Source organism: Xyrauchen texanus, chromosome 28 (genome assembly GCF_025860055.1).
Source record: "Xyrauchen texanus isolate HMW12.3.18 chromosome 28, RBS_HiC_50CHRs, whole genome shotgun sequence".
NCBI lineage: Eukaryota > Metazoa > Chordata > Actinopteri > Cypriniformes > Catostomidae > Xyrauchen > Xyrauchen texanus.
In genome coordinates this window covers 36,489,523-36,510,170 of record NC_068303.1, presented here as the reverse complement: position 1 = coordinate 36,510,170, position 20,648 = coordinate 36,489,523, and the positions used below count along the sequence as shown (strand labels likewise).

Below are 20,648 nucleotides of genomic sequence, written 5' to 3'. Positions count from 1 at the left end.
CTCCACTCAAAGAGCTGTTATGTGCACTGTTAGAATAGTGCAGCTGAATTGTTCTCATTATGACTTTCTAGTAAGAATTACTCGGCTCTCTAGACTACAAGAGTTGCCAAGCCTCCATGAAAGGATCCCAGACTTGTTTGGAGATTTCCTAACCTGCCAAGAGCAACTCAACCATGTAAATCCATATTAATTGTAGACATTGTGGAGAATTAACTTTAGGTTAATTGGGTCCATGCGTTTCTGGCTGAACATCCTTTATATCCGAGGGGGTTGATGAGAACTCTGGAGCCCAGACAGCTCATTCGGTAGAGGGTCAGACTTTTAATCTGAGGGTCCAGTGTTCAAGTGTCTTTTTGGGTGATAGTTTGACAGCTTTTAGTGAGCCAAAATTAGCAGTAACTTTCCCATTCTAAGTGATCAACCTCTTGATCTTTTGGATGTGTGTACCCTCCAAAAGGTGTTATATGCCTGTTTAATGTTTTCACCATGGGATTTAGGATTGGCCACTGGAGGGCTTGGTGAGGGCTGAAGTGAGAGCGAACTGGCAGAGGTGCTGCATTGAACATACCACTGGCAGGCTTTGCCTGGCCAAGCAGTTCTACCTTTGGATTGGGCAGCATTGATGAGAGGAACCGTAAAAATGTAAAACCTTTTCAGTTTTCTTGTAGTTGTGGCTGAGTGGTTAAGGCAATAGACTAGAAATCCATTGGGGTCTCCCCATGCAGATTTGAATTCTCCTGACTACGTTGCTGCTGTTCTTTTGCTTTCCATTTTTTGGCAATGCCCACTCTCTTGGGGTTGTAATCGTTAATGAAAATGGTTGTGACAATGTTATGACAGTTGAAAAAAGGATTGTTGTCTTATATATGCTAAAGAACTTCTTTTATATGTACACTGCACAGACAAGTGATCCAAAGGCTTTCTACATTTAGGCAGGTCTGAGCAGTGAAATTCAGCACATTCCGAGTGATGCGCCGTGATCGTATAGAGATTAGTACTCTGTGTTGTGGCCGCAGCAACCCCGGTTCGAATCCGGGTCACGGCAGTATGTTCTGTTAGACAAAAAATCAAGATACTTTTTCCACATCTACTCACCCAAATCCTTCATTTGGTTGTTTGCATGGCCTCTCCTCAGCGGTGACCTGTGCTTTATAAATTCAGCCAAAAGCATGCAGTTGTGCGTAGTCGCGGCTGAGTGGTTGAGGCAATGGACTACAAAATCCTTAGGGACTCCCTGTGCAGGATCAAACTCTGCTGTGCTTTTGTTTCCGTCTCTTGGTTTACAGTGGTCTTCGCTATTATGCATTAATAATGCCTTTGGCCCTATCTTTGTACAAGCTTTTTTCAATTTCCCTTGCTGACCCGCATCTAGTTTCGAGCCTGATTTGGGCAATGTTCTAAAAGGCACAAGTCGCCTCTTTATCTGTACGTACACTTCAGGCATAAGGATCTTTGGCTTTGGTACCCCTGACAATTTAAAGGCTTTAACTAGCCAGCTCAAGAGTCACTGCAGTATTTTCAGTAGAGAAACATGTGTATCAGAACTTTGAAAGTTTGCCTTTCTGCTGGCGTTTTGGAAGATGACTGCTTTTTTTCCAAGATTTGAAAATCATTCCTACCTGCCAAGAGCAGCTCAACGTTCTCAATGCTTATTGATTTTAGACTTCACAGCAAATTATGTTAAGGTTAAAATGGTGCATTCAGTTTTTGTCTTTACTTCCTTTATCTGCCAGGGGGTTGTGACAAGCAGCATATTCCTGGATAGTTTGGTTGTTAGAGCATCAGACTATTAAACTTTGGGTTCTGGTATCAAGTCCCTTTTTGGGGGATCTTCTGGCAATTTGTAATGAGGCTAAGATAGCTACTGATCTCTCATACTAAATGACCAACTGTTTGCTCTTTTCGATTTGATTAACCTACAAAAGTTGTTACATGTCTATTTAATTACTTCACCATTGGATTAAGGTTTAGCCACCTGGAAGACTAGGTGGCAATCTTACCCAGGAAGTGAGAGCGAACTGGCAGAGGTTCTGCTTTGAAAGTACCACTGTCAGGCTTTGCCTAGCCATAAAGTGTTGCCCTTTGAACGTGCCTTATTGATAAAAGGAATGAGAAAAATATGCATTCCTTTATTCTTTCAAGTAGTTGTGGCCGAGTGGTTAAGGCGATGGACTTGAAATCCATTGGGGTCTCCCCACGCAGGTTCAAATCCTGCCAACTTCGGTTGAAAATTGCTGTCCATCTGTTTTCCTTTCATGATTTTCAGTGGGTGTCAGAGAGATTCATTAATTATGTCTTTGGCCCTATCTTTGTACAAGCATATTTTCAATTTCCTTTGCCGACCCGTGTCTCATTTCGAGCCTGAACTGGGTAATGTTCTAAAAGACACAAGTCGTCTCTTTATTTGTCCATACACTTCAGGCATTAGGATCTGCATGTATGTGGTACGTGTGATGACTTAAAGGCAAGAGTCACTGCATTATGTTTTGTAGAGAAAAGTGATTATCAGAACAATGAAAGGTTGCCTTTCTGCTGGCGTTTTAGAAGGTGACTGCTTTGTCTTCCTTACAAGAAGCAAGACTCATGTCAATGAAATGTTCCTCCACTCAAAGAGCTGTTATGTGCACTGTTAGAATAGTGCAGCTGAATTGTTCTCATTATGACTTTCTAGTAAGAATTACTCGGCTCTCTAGACTACAAGAGTTGCCAAGCCTCCATGAAAGGATCCCAGACTTGTTTGGAGATTTCCTAACCTGCCAAGAGCAACTCAACCATGTAAATCCATATTAATTGTAGACATTGTGGAGAATTAACTTTAGGTTAATTGGGTCCATGCGTTTCTGGCTGAACATCCTTTATATCCGAGGGGTTGATGAGAACTCTGGAGCCCAGACAGCTCATTCGGTAGAGGGTCAGACTTTTAATCTGAGGGTCCAGTGTTCAAGTGTCTTTTTGGGTGATAGTTTGACAGCTTTTAGTGAGCCAAAATTAGCAGTAACTTTCCCATTCTAAGTGATCAACCTCTTGATCTTTTGGATGTGTGTACCCTCCAAAAGGTGTTATATGCCTGTTTAATGTTTTCACCATGGGATTTAGGATTGGCCACTGGAGGGCTTGGTGAGGGCTGAAGTGAGAGCGAACTGGCAGAGTTGCTGCATTGAACATACCACTGGCAGGCTTTGCCTGGCCAAGCAGTTCTACCTTTGGATTGGGCAGCATTGATGAGAGGAACCGTAAAAATGTAAAACCTTTTCAGTTTTCTTGTAGTTGTGGCTGAGTGGTTAAGGCAATAGACTAGAAATCCATTGGGGTCTCCCCATGCAGATTTGAATTCTCCTGACTACGTTGCTGCTGTTCTTTTGCTTTCCATTTTTTGGCAATGCCCACTCTCTTGGGGTTGTAATCGTTAATGAAAATGGTTGTGACAATGTTATGACAGTTGAAAAAGGATTGTTGTCCATATATGCTAAAGAACTTCTTTTATATGTACACTGCACAGACAAGTGATCCAAAGGCTTTCTACATTTAGGCAGGTCTGAGCAGTGAAGTTCAGCACATTCCGAGTGATGCGCCGTGATCGTATAGAGGTTAGTACTCTGCGTTGTGGCCGCAGCAACCCCGGTTCGAATCCGGGTCACGGCAGTATTTTCAGTTAGACAAAAAAATCAAGATACTTTTTCCACATCTACTCACCCAAATCCTTCATTTGGTTGTTTGCATGGCCTCTCCTCAGCGGTGACCTGTGCTTTATAAATTCAGCCAAAAGCTTGCAGTTGTACGTATTCGCGGCTGAGTGGTTGAGGCAATGGACTACAAAATCCTCGGGGACTCCCTGTGCAGGTTCAAACTCTGCTGTGCTTTTGTTTTCGTCTCTTGGTTTACAGTGGTCTTCGCTGTTATGCATTAATAATGCCTTTGGCCCTATCTTTGTACAAGCTTTTTTCAATTTCCCTTGCTGACCAGCATCTAGTTTCGAGCCTGATTTGGGCAATGTTCTAAAAGGCACAAGTCGCCTCTTTATCTGTACATGTACACTTCAGGCATAAGGATCTTTGGCTTTGGTACCCCTGACAATTTAAAGGCTTTAACTAGCCAGCTCAAGAGTCACTGCAGTATTTTGAGTAGAGAAACATGTGTATCAGAACTTTGAAAGTTTGCCTTTCTGCTGGCGTTTTGGAAGATGACTGCTTTTTTCCAAGATTTGAAAATCATTCCTACCTGCCAAGAGCAGCTCAACGTTCTCAATGCTTATTGATTTTAGACTTCACAGCAAATTATGTTAAGGTTAAAATGGTGCATTCAGTTTTTGTCTTTACTTCCTTTATCTGCCAGGGGTTGTGACAAGCAGCATATTCCTGGATAGTTTGGTCGTTAGAGCATCAGACTATTAAACTTTGGGTTCTGGTATCAAGTCCCTTTTTGGGGATCTTCTGGCAATTTGTAATGAGGCTAAGATAGCTACAGATCTCTCATACTAAATGACCAACTGTTTGCTCTTTTCGATTTGATTAACCTACAAAAGTTGTTACATGTCTATTTAATTATTTCACCATTGGATTAAGGTTTAGCCACCTGGAAGACTAGGTGGCAATCTTACCCAGGAAGTGAGAGCGAACTGGCAGAGGTTCTGCTTTGAAAGTACCACTGTCAGGCTTTGCCTAGCCATAAAGTGCTGCCCTTTGAACGTGCCTTATTGATAAAAGGAATGAGAAAAATATGCATTCCTTTATCCTTTCAAGTAGTTGTGGCCGAGTGGTTAAGGCGATGGACTTGAAATCCATTGGGGTCTCCCCACGCAGGTTCAAACCCTGCCAACTACGGTTGAAAATTGCTGTCCATCTGTTTTCCTTTCATGATTTTCAGTGGGTGTCAGAGAGATTCATTAATTATGTCTTTGGCCCTATCTTTGTACAAGCATATTTTCAATTTCCTTTGCCGACCCGTGTCTCGTTTCGAGCCTGAACTGGGTAATGTTCTAAAAGACACAAGTCGTCTCTTTATTTGTCCATACACTTCAGGCATTAGGATCTGCATGTATGTGGTACGTGTGATGACTTAAAGGCAAGAGTCACTGCATTATGTTTTGTAGAGAAAAGTGATTATCAGAACAATGAAAGGTTGCCTTTCTGCTGGCGTTTTAGAAGGTGACTGCTTTGTCTTCCTTACAAGAAGCAAGACTCATGTCAATGAAATGTTCCTCCACTCAAAGAGCTGTTATGTGCACTGTTAGAATAGTGCAGCTGAATTGTTCTCATTATGACTTTCTAGTAAGAATTACTCGGCTCTCTAGACTACAAGAGTTGCCAAGCCTCCATGAAAGGATCCCAGACTTGTTTGGAGATTTCCTAACCTGCCAAGAGCAACTCAACCATGTAAATCCATATTAATTGTAGACATTGTGGAGAATTAACTTTAGGTTAATTGGGTCCATGCGTTTCTGGCTGAACATCCTTTATATCCGAGGGGTTGATGAGAACTCTGGAGCCCAGACAGCTCATTCGGTAGAGGGTCAGACTTTTAATCTGAGGGTCCAGTGTTCAAGTGTCTTTTTGGGTGATAGTTTGACAGCTTTTAGTGAGCCAAAATTAGCAGTAACTTTCCCATTCTAAGTGATCAACCTCTTGATCTTTTGGATGTGTGTACCCTCCAAAAGGTGTTATATGCCTGTTTAATGTTTTCACCATGGGATTTAGGATTGGCCACTGGAGGGCTTGGTGAGGGCTGAAGTGAGAGCGAACTGGCAGAGTTGCTGCATTGAACATACCACTGGCAGGCTTTGCCTGGCCAAGCAGTTCTACCTTTGGATTGGGCAGCATTGATGAGAGGAACCGTAAAAATGTAAAACCTTTTCAGTTTTCTTGTAGTTGTGGCTGAGTGGTTAAGGCAATAGACTAGAAATCCATTGGGGTCTCCCCATGCAGATTTGAATTCTCCTGACTACGTTGCTGCTGTTCTTTTGCTTTCCATTTTTTGGCAATGCCCACTCTCTTGGGGTTGTAATCGTTAATGAAAATGGTTGTGACAATGTTATGACAGTTGAAAAAAGGATTGTTGTCCATATATGCTAAAGAACTTCTTTTATATGTACACTGCACAGACAAGTGATCCAAAGGCTTTCTACATTTAGGCAGGTCTGAGCAGTGAAGTTCAGCACATTCCGAGTGATGCTGCCGTGATCGTATAGAGGTTAGTACTCTGCGTTGTGGCCGCAGCAACCCCGGTTCGAATCCGGTCACGGCAGAATTTTCAGTTAGACAAAAAAATCAAGATACTTTTTCCACATCTACTCACCCAAATCCTTCATTTGGTTGTTTGCATGGCGTCTCCTCAGCGGTGACCTGTGCTTTATAAATTCAGCCAAAAGCTTGCAGTTGTACGTATTCGCGGCTGAGTGGTTGAGGCAATGGACTACAAAATCCTCGGGGACTCCCTGTGCAGGTTCAAACTCTGCTGTGCTTTTGTTTTCGTCTCTTGGTTTACAGTGGTCTTCGCTGTTATGCATTAATAATGCCTTTGGCCCTATCTTTGTACAAGCTTTTTTCAATTTCCCTTGCTGACCAGCATCTAGTTTCGAGCCTGATTTGGGCAATGTTCTAAAAGGCACAAGTCAGCCTCTTTATCTGTACATGTACACTTCAGGCATAAGGATCTTTGGCTTTGGTACCCCTGACAATTTAAAGGCTTTAACTAGCCAGCTCAAGAGTCACTGCAGTATTTTGAGTAGAGAAACATGTGTATCAGAACTTTGAAAGTTTGCGTTTCTGCTGGCGTTTTGGAAGATGACTGCTTTTTTCCAAGATTTGAAAATCATTCCTACCTGCCAAGAGCAGCTCAACGTTCTCAATGCTTATTGATTTTAGACTTCACAGCAAATTATGTTAAGGTTAAAATGGTGCATTCAGTTTTTGTCTTTACTTCCTTTATCTGCCAGGGGTTGTGACAAGCAGCATATTCCTGGATAGTTTGGTCGTTAGAGCATCAGACTATTAAACTTTGGGTTCTGGTATCAAGTCCCTTTTTGGGGATCTTCTGGCAATTTGTAATGAGGCTAAGATAGCTACAGATCTCTCATACTAAATGACCAACTGTTTGCTCTTTTCGATTTGATTAACCTACAAAAGTTGTTACATGTCTATTTAATTATTTCACCATTGGATTAAGGTTTAGCCACCTGGAAGACTAGGTGGCAATCTTACCCAGGAAGTGAGAGCGAACTGGCAGAGGTTCTGCTTTGAAAGTACCACTGTCAGGCTTTGCCTAGCCATAAAGTGCTGCCCTTTGAACGTGCCTTATTGATAAAAGGAATGAGAAAAATATGCATTCCTTTATCCTTTCAAGTAGTTGTGGCCGAGTGGTTAAGGCGATGGACTTGAAATCCATTGGGGTCTCCCCACGCAGGTTCAAACCCTGCCAACTACGGTTGAAAGTTGCTGTCCATCTGTTTTCCTTTCATGATTTTCAGTGGGTGTCAGAGAGATTCATTAATTATGTCTTTGGCCCTATCTTTGTACAAGCATATTTTCAATTTCCTTTGCCGACCCGTGTCTCGTTTCGAGCCTGAACTGGGTAATGTTCTAAAAGACACAAGTCGTCTCTTTATTTGTCCATACACTTCAGGCATTAGGATCTGCGTATGTGGTACGTGTGATGACTTAAAGGCAAGAGTCACTGCATTATGTTTTGTAGAGAAAAGTGATTATCAGAACAATGAAAGGTTGCCTTTCTGCTGGCGTTTTAGAAGGTGACTGCTTTGTCTTCCTTACAAGAAGCAAGACTCATGTCAATGAAATGTTCCTCCACTCAAAGAGCTGTTATGTGCACTGTTAGAATAGTGCAGCTGAATTGTTCTCATTATGACTTTCTAGTAAGAATTACTCGGCTCTCTAGACTACAAGAGTTGCCAAGCCTCCATGAAAGGATCCCAGACTTGTTTGGAGATTTCCTAACCTGCCAAGAGCAACTCAACCATGTAAATCCATATTAATTGTAGACATTGTGGAGAATTAACTTTAGGTTAATTGGGTCCATGCGTTTCTGGCTGAACATCCTTTATATCCGAGGGGTTGATGAGAACTCTGGAGCCCAGACAGCTCATTCGGTAGAGGGTCAGACTTTTAATCTGAGGGTCCAGTGTTCAAGTGTCTTTTTGGGTGATAGTTTGACAGCTTTTAGTGAGCCAAAATTAGCAGTAACTTTCCCATTCTAAGTGATCAACCTCTTGATCTTTTGGATGTGTGTACCCTCCAAAAGGTGTTATATGCCTGTTTAATGTTTTCACCATGGGATTTAGGATTGGCCACTGGAGGGCTTGGTGAGGGCTGAAGTGAGAGCGAACTGGCAGAGTTGCTGCATTGAACATACCACTGGCAGGCTTTGCCTGGCCAAGCAGTTCTACCTTTGGATTGGGCAGCATTGATGAGAGGAACCGTAAAAATGTAAAACCTTTTCAGTTTTCTTGTAGTTGTGGCTGAGTGGTTAAGGCAATAGACTAGAAATCCATTGGGGTCTCCCCATGCAGATTTGAATTCTCCTGACTACGTTGCTGCTGTTCTTTTGCTTTCCATTTTTTGGCAATGCCCACTCTCTTGGGGTTGTAATCGTTAATGAAAATGGTTGTGACAATGTTATGACAGTTGAAAAAGGATTGTTGTCCATATATGCTAAAGAACTTCTTTTATATGTACACTGCACAGACAAGTGATCCAAAGGCTTTCTACATTTAGGCAGGTCTGAGCAGTGAAGTTCAGCACATTCCGAGTGATGCTGCCGTGATCGTATAGAGGTTAGTACTCTGCGTTGTGGCCGCAGCAACCCCGGTTCGAATCCGGTCACGGCAGTATTTTCAGTTAGACAAAAAAATCAAGATACTTTTTCCACATCTACTCACCCAAATCCTTCATTTGGTTGTTTGCATGGCGTCTCCTCAGCGGTGACCTGTGCTTTATAAATTCAGCCAAAAGCTTGCAGTTGTACGTATTCGCGGCTGAGTGGTTGAGGCAATGGACTACAAAATCCTCGGGGACTCCCTGTGCAGGTTCAAACTCTGCTGTGCTTTTGTTTTCGTCTCTTGGTTTACAGTGGTCTTCGCTGTTATGCATTAATAATGCCTTTGGCCCTATCTTTGTACAAGCTTTTTTCAATTTCCCTTGCTGACCAGCATCTAGTTTCGAGCCTGATTTGGGCAATGTTCTAAAAGGCACAAGTCGCCTCTTTATCTGTACATGTACACTTCAGGCATAAGGATCTTTGGCTTTGGTACCCCCTGACAATTTAAAGGCTTTAACTAGCCAGCTCAAGAGTCACTGCAGTATTTTGAGTAGAGAAACATGTGTATCAGAACTTTGAAAGTTTGCCTTTCTGCTGGCGTTTTGGAAGATGACTGCTTTTTTCCAAGATTTGAAAATCATTCCTACCTGCCAAGAGCAGCTCAACGTTCTCAATGCTTATTGATTTTAGACTTCACAGCAAATTATGTTAAGGTTAAAATGGTGCATTCAGTTTTTGTCTTTACTTCCTTTATCTGCCAGGGGTTGTGACAAGCAGCATATTCCTGGATAGTTTGGTCGTTAGAGCATCAGACTATTAAACTTTGGGTTCTGGTATCAAGTCCCTTTTGGGGGATCTTCTGGCAATTTGTAATGAGGCTAAGATAGCTACAGATCTCTCATACTAAATGACCAACTGTTTGCTCTTTTCGATTTGATTAACCTACAAAAGTTGTTACATGTCTATTTAATTATTTCACCATTGGATTAAGGTTTAGCCACCTGGAAGACTAGGTGGCAATCTTACCCAGGAAGTGAGAGCGAACTGGCAGAGGTTCTGCTTTGAAAGTACCACTGTCAGGCTTTGCCTAGCCATAAAGTGCTGCCCTTTGAACGTGCCTTATTGATAAAAGGAATGAGAAAAATATGCATTCCTTTATCCTTTCAAGTAGTTGTGGCCGAGTGGTTAAGGCGATGGACTTGAAATCCATTGGGGTCTCCCCACGCAGGTTCAAACCCTGCCAACTACGGTTGAAAATTGCTGTCCATCTGTTTTCCTTTCATGATTTTCAGTGGGTGTCAGAGAGATTCATTAATTATGTCTTTGGCCCTATCTTTGTACAAGCATATTTTCAATTTCCTTTGCCGACCCGTGTCTCGTTTCGAGCCTGAACTGGGTAATGTTCTAAAAGACACAAGTCGTCTCTTTATTTGTCCATACACTTCAGGCATTAGGATCTGCGTATGTGGTACGTGTGATGACTTAAAGGCAAGAGTCACTGCATTATGTTTTGTAGAGAAAAGTGATTATCAGAACAATGAAAGGTTGCCTTTCTGCTGGCGTTTTAGAAGGTGACTGCTTTGTCTTCCTTACAAGAAGCAAGACTCATGTCAATGAAATGTTCCTCCACTCAAAGAGCTGTTATGTGCACTGTTAGAATAGTGCAGCTGAATTGTTCTCATTATGACTTTCTAGTAAGAATTACTCGGCTCTCTAGACTACAAGAGTTGCCAAGCCTCCATGAAAGGATCCCAGACTTGTTTGGAGATTTCCTAACCTGCCAAGAGCAACTCAACCATGTAAATCCATATTAATTGTAGACATTGTGGAGAATTAACTTTAGGTTAATTGGGTCCATGCGTTTCTGGCTGAACATCCTTTATATCCGAGGGGTTGATGAGAACTCTGGAGCCCAGACAGCTCATTCGGTAGAGGGTCAGACTTTTAATCTGAGGGTCCAGTGTTCAAGTGTCTTTTTGGGTGATAGTTTGACAGCTTTTAGTGAGCCAAAATTAGCAGTAACTTTCCCATTCTAAGTGATCAACCTCTTGATCTTTTGGATGTGTGTACCCTCCAAAAGGTGTTATATGCCTGTTTAATGTTTTCACCATGGGATTTAGGATTGGCCACTGGAGGGCTTGGTGAGGGCTGAAGTGAGAGCGAACTGGCAGAGTTGCTGCATTGAACATACCACTGGCAGGCTTTGCCTGGCCAAGCAGTTCTACCTTTGGATTGGGCAGCATTGATGAGAGGAACCGTAAAAATGTAAAACCTTTTCAGTTTTCTTGTAGTTGTGGCTGAGTGGTTAAGGCAATAGACTAGAAATCCATTGGGGTCTCCCCATGCAGATTTGAATTCTCCTGACTACGTTGCTGCTGTTCTTTTGCTTTCCATTTTTTGGCAATGCCCACTCTCTTGGGGTTGTAATCGTTAATGAAAATGGTTGTGACAATGTTATGACAGTTGAAAAAGGATTGTTGTCCATATATGCTAAAGAACTTCTTTTATATGTACACTGCACAGACAAGTGATCCAAAGGCTTTCTACATTTAGGCAGGTCTGAGCAGTGAAGTTCAGCACATTCCGAGTGATGCGCCGTGATCGTATAGAGGTTAGTACTCTGCGTTGTGGCCGCAGCAACCCCGGTTCGAATCCGGGTCACGGCAGAATTTTCAGTTAGACAAAAAATCAAGATACTTTTTCCACATCTACTCACCCAAATCCTTCATTTGGTTGTTTGCATAGCCTCTCCTCAGCGGTGACCTGTGCTTTATAAATTCAGCCAAAAGCTTGCAGTTGTGCGTATTCGCGGCTGAGTGGTTGAGGCAATGGACTACAAAATCCTCGGGGACTCCCTGTGCAGGTTCAAACTCTGCTGTGCTTTTGTTTTCGTCTCTTGGTTTACAGTGGTCTTCGCTGTTATGCATTAATAATGCCTTTGGCCCTATCTTTGTACAAGCTTTTTTCAATTTCCCTTGCTGACCCGCATCTAGTTTCGAGCCTGATTTGGGCAATGTTCTAAAAGGCACAAGTCAGCCTCTTTATCTGTACATGTACACTTCAGGCATAAGGATCTTTGGCTTTGGTACCCCTGACAATTTAAAGGCTTTAACTAGCCAGCTCAAGAGTCACTGCAGTATTTTGAGTAGAGAAACATGTGTATCAGAACTTTGAAAGTTTGCGTTTCTGCTGGCGTTTTGGAAGATGACTGCTTTTTTCCAAGATTTGAAAATCATTCCTACCTGCCAAGAGCAGCTCAACGTTCTCAATGCTTATTGATTTTAGACTTCACAGCAAATTATGTTAAGGTTAAAATGGTGCATTCAGTTTTTGTCTTTACTTCCTTTATCTGCCAGGGGTTGTGACAAGCAGCATATTCCTGGATAGTTTGGTCGTTAGAGCATCAGACTATTAAACTTTGGGTTCTGGTATCAAGTCCCTTTTGGGGGATCTTCTGGCAATTTGTAATGAGGCTAAGATAGCTACAGATCTCTCATACTAAATGACCAACTGTTTGCTCTTTTCGATTTGATTAACCTACAAAAGTTGTTACATGTCTATTTAATTATTTCACCATTGGATTAAGGTTTAGCCACCTGGAAGACTAGGTGGCAATCTTACCCAGGAAGTGAGAGCGAACTGGCAGAGGTTCTGCTTTGAAAGTACCACTGTCAGGCTTTGCCTAGCCATAAAGTGCTGCCCTTTGAACGTGCCTTATTGATAAAAGGAATGAGAAAAATATGCATTCCTTTATCCTTTCAAGTAGTTGTGGCCGAGTGGTTAAGGCGATGGACTTGAAATCCATTGGGGTCTCCCCACGCAGGTTCAAACCCTGCCAACTACGGTTGAAAATTGCTGTCCATCTGTTTTCCTTTCATGATTTTCAGTGGGTGTCAGAGAGATTCATTAATTATGTCTTTGGCCCTATCTTTGTACAAGCATATTTTCAATTTCCTTTGCCGACCCGTGTCTCGTTTCGAGCCTGAACTGGGTAATGTTCTAAAAGACACAAGTCGTCTCTTTATTTGTCCATACACTTCAGGCATTAGGATCTGCGTATGTGGTACGTGTGATGACTTAAAGGCAAGAGTCACTGCATTATGTTTTGTAGAGAAAAGTGATTATCAGAACAATGAAAGGTTGCCTTTCTGCTGGCGTTTTAGAAGGTGACTGCTTTGTCTTCCTTACAAGAAGCAAGACTCATGTCAATGAAATGTTCCTCCACTCAAAGAGCTGTTATGTGCACTGTTAGAATAGTGCAGCTGAATTGTTCTCATTATGACTTTCTAGTAAGAATTACTCGGCTCTCTAGACTACAAGAGTTGCCAAGCCTCCATGAAAGGATCCCAGACTTGTTTGGAGATTTCCTAACCTGCCAAGAGCAACTCAACCATGTAAATCCATATTAATTGTAGACATTGTGGAGAATTAACTTTAGGTTAATTGGGTCCATGCGTTTCTGGCTGAACATCCTTTATATCCGAGGGGTTGATGAGAACTCTGGAGCCCAGACAGCTCATTCGGTAGAGGGTCAGACTTTTAATCTGAGGGTCCAGTGTTCAAGTGTCTTTTTGGGTGATAGTTTGACAGCTTTTAGTGAGCCAAAATTAGCAGTAACTTTCCCATTCTAAGTGATCAACCTCTTGATCTTTTGGATGTGTGTACCCTCCAAAAGGTGTTATATGCCTGTTTAATGTTTTCACCATGGGATTTAGGATTGGCCACTGGAGGGCTTGGTGAGGGCTGAAGTGAGAGCGAACTGGCAGAGTTGCTGCATTGAACATACCACTGGCAGGCTTTGCCTGGCCAAGCAGTTCTACCTTTGGATTGGGCAGCATTGATGAGAGGAACCGTAAAAATGTAAAACCTTTTCAGTTTTCTTGTAGTTGTGGCTGAGTGGTTAAGGCAATAGACTAGAAATCCATTGGGGTCTCCCCATGCAGATTTGAATTCTCCTGACTACGTTGCTGCTGTTCTTTTGCTTTCCATTTTTTGGCAATGCCCACTCTCTTGGGGTTGTAATCGTTAATGAAAATGGTTGTGACAATGTTATGACAGTTGAAAAAGGATTGTTGTCCATATATGCTAAAGAACTTCTTTTATATGTACACTGCACAGACAAGTGATCCAAAGGCTTTCTACATTTAGGCAGGTCTGAGCAGTGAAGTTCAGCACATTCCGAGTGATGCTGCCGTGATCGTATAGAGGTTAGTACTCTGCGTTGTGGCCGCAGCAACCCGGTTCGAATCCGGGTCACGGCAGTATTTTCAGTTAGACAAAAAAATCAAGATACTTTTTCCACATCTACTCACCCAAATCCTTCATTTGGTTGTTTGCATGGCGTCTCCTCAGCGGTGACCTGTGCTTTATAAATTCAGCCAAAAGCTTGCAGTTGTACGTATTCGCGGCTGAGTGGTTGAGGCAATGGACTACAAAATCCTCGGGGACTCCCTGTGCAGGTTCAAACTCTGCTGTGCTTTTGTTTTCGTCTCTTGGTTTACAGTGGTCTTCGCTGTTATGCATTAATAATGCCTTTGGCCCTATCTTTGTACAAGCTTTTTTCAATTTCCCTTGCTGACCAGCATCTAGTTTCGAGCCTGATTTGGGCAATGTTCTAAAAGGCACAAGTCAGCCTCTTTATCTGTACATGTACACTTCAGGCATAAGGATCTTTGGCTTTGGTACCCCTGACAATTTAAAGGCTTTAACTAGCCAGCTCAAGAGTCACTGCAGTATTTTGAGTAGAGAAACATGTGTATCAGAACTTTGAAAGTTTGCGTTTCTGCTGGCGTTTTGGAAGATGACTGCTTTTTTCCAAGATTTGAAAATCATTCCTACCTGCCAAGAGCAGCTCAACGTTCTCAATGCTTATTGATTTTAGACTTCACAGCAAATTATGTTAAGGTTAAAATGGTGCATTCAGTTTTTGTCTTTACTTCCTTTATCTGCCAGGGGTTGTGACAAGCAGCATATTCCTGGATAGTTTGGTCGTTAGAGCATCAGACTATTAAACTTTGGGTTCTGGTATCAAGTCCCTTTTGGGGGATCTTCTGGCAATTTGTAATGAGGCTAAGATAGCTACAGATCTCTCATACTAAATGACCAACTGTTTGCTCTTTTCGATTTGATTAACCTACAAAAGTTGTTACATGTCTATTTAATTATTTCACCATTGGATTAAGGTTTAGCCACCTGGAAGACTAGGTGGCAATCTTACCCAGGAAGTGAGAGCGAACTGGCAGAGGTTCTGCTTTGAAAGTACCACTGTCAGGCTTTGCCTAGCCATAAAGTGCTGCCCTTTGAACGTGCCTTATTGATAAAAGGAATGAGAAAAATATGCATTCCTTTATCCTTTCAAGTAGTTGTGGCCGAGTGGTTAAGGCGATGGACTTGAAATCCATTGGGGTCTCCCCATGCAGGTTCAAACCCTGCCAACTACGGTTGAAAGTTGCTGTCCGTCTGTTTTCCTTTCATGATTTTCAGTGGGTGTCAGAGAGATTCATTAATTATGTCTTTGGCCCTATCTTTGTACAAGCATATTTTCAATTTCCTTTGCCGACCCGTGTCTCGTTTCGAGCCTGAACTGGGTAATGTTCTAAAAGACACAAGTCGTCTCTTTATTTGTCCATACACTTCAGGCATTAGGATCTGCATGTATGTGGTACGTGTGATGACTTAAAGGCAAGAGTCACTGCATTATGTTTTGTAGAGAAAAGTGATTATCAGAACAATGAAAGGTTGCCTTTCTGCTGGCGTTTTAGAAGGTGACTGCTTTGTCTTCCTTACAAGAAGCAAGACTCATGTCAATGAAATGTTCCTCCACTCAAAGAGCTGTTATGTGCACTGTTAGAATAGTGCAGCTGAATTGTTCTCATTATGACTTTCTAGTAAGAATTACTCGGCTCTCTAGACTACAAGAGTTGCCAAGCCTCCATGAAAGGATCCCAGACTTGTTTGGAGATTTCCTAACCTGCCAAGAGCAACTCAACCATGTAAATCCATATTAATTGTAGACATTGTGGAGAATTAACTTTAGGTTAATTGGGTCCATGCGTTTCTGGCTGAACATCCTTTATATCCGAGGGGTTGATGAGAACTCTGGAGCCCAGACAGCTCATTCGGTAGAGGGTCAGACTTTTAATCTGAGGGTCCAGTGTTCAAGTGTCTTTTTGGGTGATAGTTTGACAGCTTTTAGTGAGCCAAAATTAGCAGTAACTTTCCCATTCTAAGTGATCAACCTCTTGATCTTTTGGATGTGTGTACCCTCCAAAAGGTGTTATATGCCTGTTTAATGTTTTCACCATGGGATTTAGGATTGGCCACTGGAGGGCTTGGTGAGGGCTGAAGTGAGAGCTGAACTGGCAGAGTTGCTGCATTGAACATACCACTGGCAGGCTTTGCCTGGCCAAGCAGTTCTACCTTTGGATTGGGCAGCATTGATGAGAGGAACCGTAAAAATGTAAAACCTTTTCAGTTTTCTTGTAGTTGTGGCTGAGTGGTTAAGGCAATAGACTAGAAATCCATTGGGGTCTCCCCATGCAGATTTGAATTCTCCTGACTACGTTGCTGCTGTTCTTTTGCTTTCCATTTTTGGCAATGCCCACTCTCTTGGGGTTGTAATCGTTAATGAAAATGGTTGTGACAATGTTATGACAGTTGAAAAAAGGATTGTTGTCCATATATGCTAAAGAACTTCTTTTATATGTACACTGCACAGACAAGTGATCCAAAGGCTTTCTACATTTAGGCAGGTCTGAGCAGTGAAGTTCAGCACATTCCGAGTGATGCTGCCGTGATCGTATAGAGGTTAGTACTCTGCGTTGTGGCCGCAGCAACCCCGGTTCGAATCCGGGTCACGGCAGAATTTTCAGTTAGACAAAAAATCAAGATACTTTTTCCACATCTACTCACCCAAATCCTTCATTTGGTTGTTTGCATGGCGTCTCCTCAGCGGTGACCTGTGCTTTATAAATTCAGCCAAAAGCTTGCAGTTGTACGTATTCGCGGCTGAGTGGTTGAGGCAATGGACTACAAAATCCTCGGGGACTCCCTGTGCAGGTTCAAACTCTGCTGTGCTTTTGTTTTCGTCTCTTGGTTTACAGTGGTCTTCGCTGTTATGCATTAATAATGCCTTTGGCCCTATCTTTGTACAAGCTTTTTCAATTTCCCTTGCTGACCAGCATCTAGTTTCGAGCCTGATTTGGGCAATGTTCTAAAAGGCACAAGTCGCCTCTTTATCTGTAACGTACACTTCAGGCATAAGGATCTTTGGCTTTGGTACCCCTGACAATTTAAAGGCTTTAACTAGCCAGCTCAAGAGTCACTGCAGTATTTTGAGTAGAGAAACATGTGTATCAGAACTTTGAAAGTTTGCGCTTTCTGCTGGCGTTTTGGAAGATGACTGCTTTTTTCCAAGATTTGAAAATCATTCCTACCTGCCAAGAGCAGCTCAACGTTCTCAATGCTTATTGATTTTAGACTTCACAGCAAATTATGTTAAGGTTAAAATGGTGCATTCAGTTTTTGTCTTTACTTCCTTTATCTGCCAGGGGTTGTGACAAGCAGCATATTCCTGGATAGTTTGGTCGTTAGAGCATCAGACTATTAAACTTTGGGTTCTGGTATCAAGTCCCTTTTTGGGGATCTTCTGGCAATTTGTAATGAGGCTAAGATAGCTACAGATCTCTCATACTAAATGACCAACTGTTTGCTCTTTTCGATTTGATTAACCTACAAAAGTTGTTACATGTCTATTTAATTATTTCACCATTGGATTAAGGTTTAGCCACCTGGAAGACTAGGTGGCAATCTTACCCAGGAAGTGAGAGCGAACTGGCAGAGGTTCTGCTTTGAAAGTACCACTGTCAGGCTTTGCCTAGCCATAAAGTGCTGCCCTTTGAACGTGCCTTATTGATAAAAGGAATGAGAAAAATATGCATTCCTTTATCCTTTCAAGTAGTTGTGGCCGAGTGGTTAAGGCGATGGACTTGAAATCCATTGGGGTCTCCCCACGCAGGTTCAAACCCTGCCAACTACGGTTGAAAGTTGCTGTCCGTCTGTTTTCCTTTCATGATTTTCAGTGGGTGTCAGAGAGATTCATTAATTATGTCTTTGGCCCTATCTTTGTACAAGCATATTTTCAATTTCCTTTGCCGACCCGTGTCTCGTTTCGAGCCTGAACTGGGTAATGTTCTAAAAGACACAAGTCGTCTCTTTATTTGTCCATACACTTCAGGCATTAGGATCTGCGTATGTGGTACGTGTGATGACTTAAAGGCAAGAGTCACTGCATTATGTTTTGTAGAGAAAAGTGATTATCAGAACAATGAAAGGTTGCCTTTCTGCTGGCGTTTTAGAAGGTGACTGCTTTGTCTTCCTTACAAGAAGCAAGACTCATGTCAATGAAATGTTCCTCCACTCAAAGAGCTGTTATGTGCACTGTTAGAATAGTGCAGCTGAATTGTTCTCATTATGACTTTCTAGTAAGAATTACTCGGCTCTCTAGACTACAAGAGTTGCCAAGCCTCCATGAAAGGATCCCAGACTTGTTTGGAGATTTCCTAACCTGCCAAGAGCAACTCAACCATGTAAATCCATATTAATTGTAGACATTGTGGAGAATTAACTTTAGGTTAATTGGGTCCATGCGTTTCTGGCTGAACATCCTTTATATCCGAGGGGTTGATGAGAACTCTGGAGCCCAGACAGCTCATTCGGTAGAGGGTCAGACTTTTAATCTGAGGGTCCAGTGTTCAAGTGTCTTTTTGGGTGATAGTTTGACAGCTTTTAGTGAGCCAAAATTAGCAGTAACTTTCCCATTCTAAGTGATCAACCTCTTGATCTTTTGGATGTGTGTACCCTCCAAAAGGTGTTATATGCCTGTTTAATGTTTTCACCATGGGATTTAGGATTGGCCACTGGAGGGCTTGGTGAGGGCTGAAGTGAGAGCGAACTGGCAGAGTTGCTGCATTGAACATACCACTGGCAGGCTTTGCCTGGCCAAGCAGTTCTACCTTTGGATTGGGCAGCATTGATGAGAGGAACCGTAAAAATGTAAAACCTTTTCAGTTTTCTTGTAGTTGTGGCTGAGTGGTTAAGGCAATAGACTAGAAATCCATTGGGGTCTCCCCATGCAGATTTGAATTCTCCTGACTACGTTGCTGCTGTTCTTTTGCTTTCCATTTTTGGCAATGCCCACTCTCTTGGGGTTGTAATCGTTAATGAAAATGGTTGTGACAATGTTATGACAGTTGAAAAAGGATTGTTGTCCATATATGCTAAAGAACTTCTTTTATATGTACACTGCACAGACAAGTGATCCAAAGGCTTTCTACATTTAGGCAGGTCTGAGCAGTGAAGTTCAGCACATTCCGAGTGATGCGCCGTGATCGTATAGAGGTTAGTACTCTGCGTTGTGGCCGCAGCAACCCCGGTTCGAATCCGGTCACGGCAGAATTTTCAGTTAGACAAAAAATCAAGATACTTTTTCCACATCTACTCACCCAAATCCTTCATTTGGTTGTTTGCATGGCGTCTCCTCAGCGGTGACCTGTGCTTTATAAATTCAGCCAAAAGCTTGCAGTTGTACGTATTCGCGGCTGAGTGGTTGAGGCAATGGACTACAAAATCCTCGGGGACTCCCTGTGCAGGTTCAAACTCTGCTGTGCTTTTGTTTTCGTCTCTTGGTTTACAGTGGTCTTCGCTGTTATGCATTAATAATGCCTTTGGCCCTATCTTTGTACAAGCTTTTTTCAATTTCCCTTGCTGACCAGCATCTAGTTTCGAGCCTGATTTGGGCAATGTTCTAAAAGGCACAAGTCGCCTCTTTATCTGTAACGTACACTTCAGGCATAAGGATCTTTGGCTTTGGTACCCCTGACAATTTAAAGGCTTTAACTAGCCAGCTCAAGAGTCACTGCAGTATTTTGAGTAGAGAAACATGTGTATCAGAACTTTGAAAGTTTGCGCTTTCTGCTGGCGTTTTGGAAGATGACTGCTTTTTTCCAAGATTTGAAAATCATTCCTACCTGCCAAGAGCAGCTCAACGTTCTCAATGCTTATTGATTTTAGACTTCACAGCAAATTATGTTAAGGTTAAAATGGTGCATTCAGTTTTTGTCTTTACTTCCTTTATCTGCCAGGGGTTGTGACAAGCAGCATATTCCTGGATAGTTTGGTCGTTAGAGCATCAGACTATTAAACTTTGGGTTCTGGTATCAAGTCCCTTTTTGGGGATCTTCTGGCAATTTGTAATGAGGCTAAGATAGCTACAGATCTCTCATACTAAATGACCAACTGTTTGCTCTTTTCGATTTGATTAACCTACAAAAGTTGTTACATGTCTATTTAATTATTTCACCATTGGATTAAGGTTTAGCCACCTGGAAGACTAGGTGGCAATCTTACCCAGGAAGTGAGAGCGAACTGGCAGAGGTTCTGCTTTGAAAGTACCACTGTCAGGCTTTGCCTAGCCATAAAGTGCTGCCCTTTGAACGTGCCTTATTGATAAAAGGAATGAGAAAAATATGCATTCCTTTATCCTTTCAAGTAGTTGTGGCCGAGTGGTTAAGGCGATGGACTTGAAATCCATTGGGGTCTCCCCACGCAGGTTCAAACCCTGCCAACTACGGTTGAAAGTTGCTGTCCATCTGTTTTCCTTTCATGATTTTCAGTGGGTGTCAGAGAGATTCATTAATTATGTCTTTGGCCCTATCTTTGTACAAGCATATTTTCAATTTCCTTTGCCGACCCGTGTCTCGTTTCGAGCCTGAACTGGGTAATGTTCTAAAAGACACAAGTCGTCTCTTTATTTGTCCATACACTTCAGGCATTAGGATCTGCGTATGTGGTACGTGTGATGACTTAAAGGCAAGAGTCACTGC

The 20,648-nt window shown here is 42.3% G+C and overlaps 11 non-coding genes across 11 annotated transcripts; all 11 read left to right on the top strand.

The window, feature by feature from the left end:
* Positions 1 to 2,141: 2,141 nt before the first annotated feature.
* trnas-uga (transfer RNA serine (anticodon UGA)) lies at positions 2,142 to 2,223 on the top strand. The gene has a single exon. It is a non-coding gene; the product is annotated as a tRNA-Ser (tRNA).
* A 1,347-nt stretch (positions 2,224 to 3,570) lies between these two features.
* On the top strand, positions 3,571 to 3,642 carry trnah-gug (transfer RNA histidin (anticodon GUG)). Its single transcript has one exon. It is a non-coding gene; the product is annotated as a tRNA-His (tRNA).
* Positions 3,643 to 4,738: 1,096 nt separating this feature from the next.
* trnas-uga (transfer RNA serine (anticodon UGA)) lies at positions 4,739 to 4,820 on the top strand. Its single transcript has one exon. It is a non-coding gene; the product is annotated as a tRNA-Ser (tRNA).
* A 2,517-nt stretch (positions 4,821 to 7,337) lies between these two features.
* trnas-uga (transfer RNA serine (anticodon UGA)) lies at positions 7,338 to 7,419 on the top strand. Its single transcript has one exon. It is a non-coding gene; the product is annotated as a tRNA-Ser (tRNA).
* Positions 7,420 to 9,933: 2,514 nt separating this feature from the next.
* trnas-uga (transfer RNA serine (anticodon UGA)) lies at positions 9,934 to 10,015 on the top strand. The gene has a single exon. It is a non-coding gene; the product is annotated as a tRNA-Ser (tRNA).
* Positions 10,016 to 11,360: 1,345 nt separating this feature from the next.
* trnah-gug (transfer RNA histidin (anticodon GUG)) lies at positions 11,361 to 11,432 on the top strand. Its single transcript has one exon. It is a non-coding gene; the product is annotated as a tRNA-His (tRNA).
* Positions 11,433 to 12,528: 1,096 nt separating this feature from the next.
* Positions 12,529 to 12,610, top strand: trnas-uga (transfer RNA serine (anticodon UGA)). Its single transcript has one exon. It is a non-coding gene; the product is annotated as a tRNA-Ser (tRNA).
* A 2,514-nt stretch (positions 12,611 to 15,124) lies between these two features.
* On the top strand, positions 15,125 to 15,206 carry trnas-uga (transfer RNA serine (anticodon UGA)). Its single transcript has one exon. It is a non-coding gene; the product is annotated as a tRNA-Ser (tRNA).
* A 1,349-nt stretch (positions 15,207 to 16,555) lies between these two features.
* trnah-gug (transfer RNA histidin (anticodon GUG)) lies at positions 16,556 to 16,627 on the top strand. Its single transcript has one exon. It is a non-coding gene; the product is annotated as a tRNA-His (tRNA).
* Positions 16,628 to 17,721: 1,094 nt separating this feature from the next.
* Positions 17,722 to 17,803, top strand: trnas-uga (transfer RNA serine (anticodon UGA)). Its single transcript has one exon. It is a non-coding gene; the product is annotated as a tRNA-Ser (tRNA).
* A 2,510-nt stretch (positions 17,804 to 20,313) lies between these two features.
* On the top strand, positions 20,314 to 20,395 carry trnas-uga (transfer RNA serine (anticodon UGA)). Its single transcript has one exon. It is a non-coding gene; the product is annotated as a tRNA-Ser (tRNA).
* Positions 20,396 to 20,648: the final 253 nt, after the last annotated feature.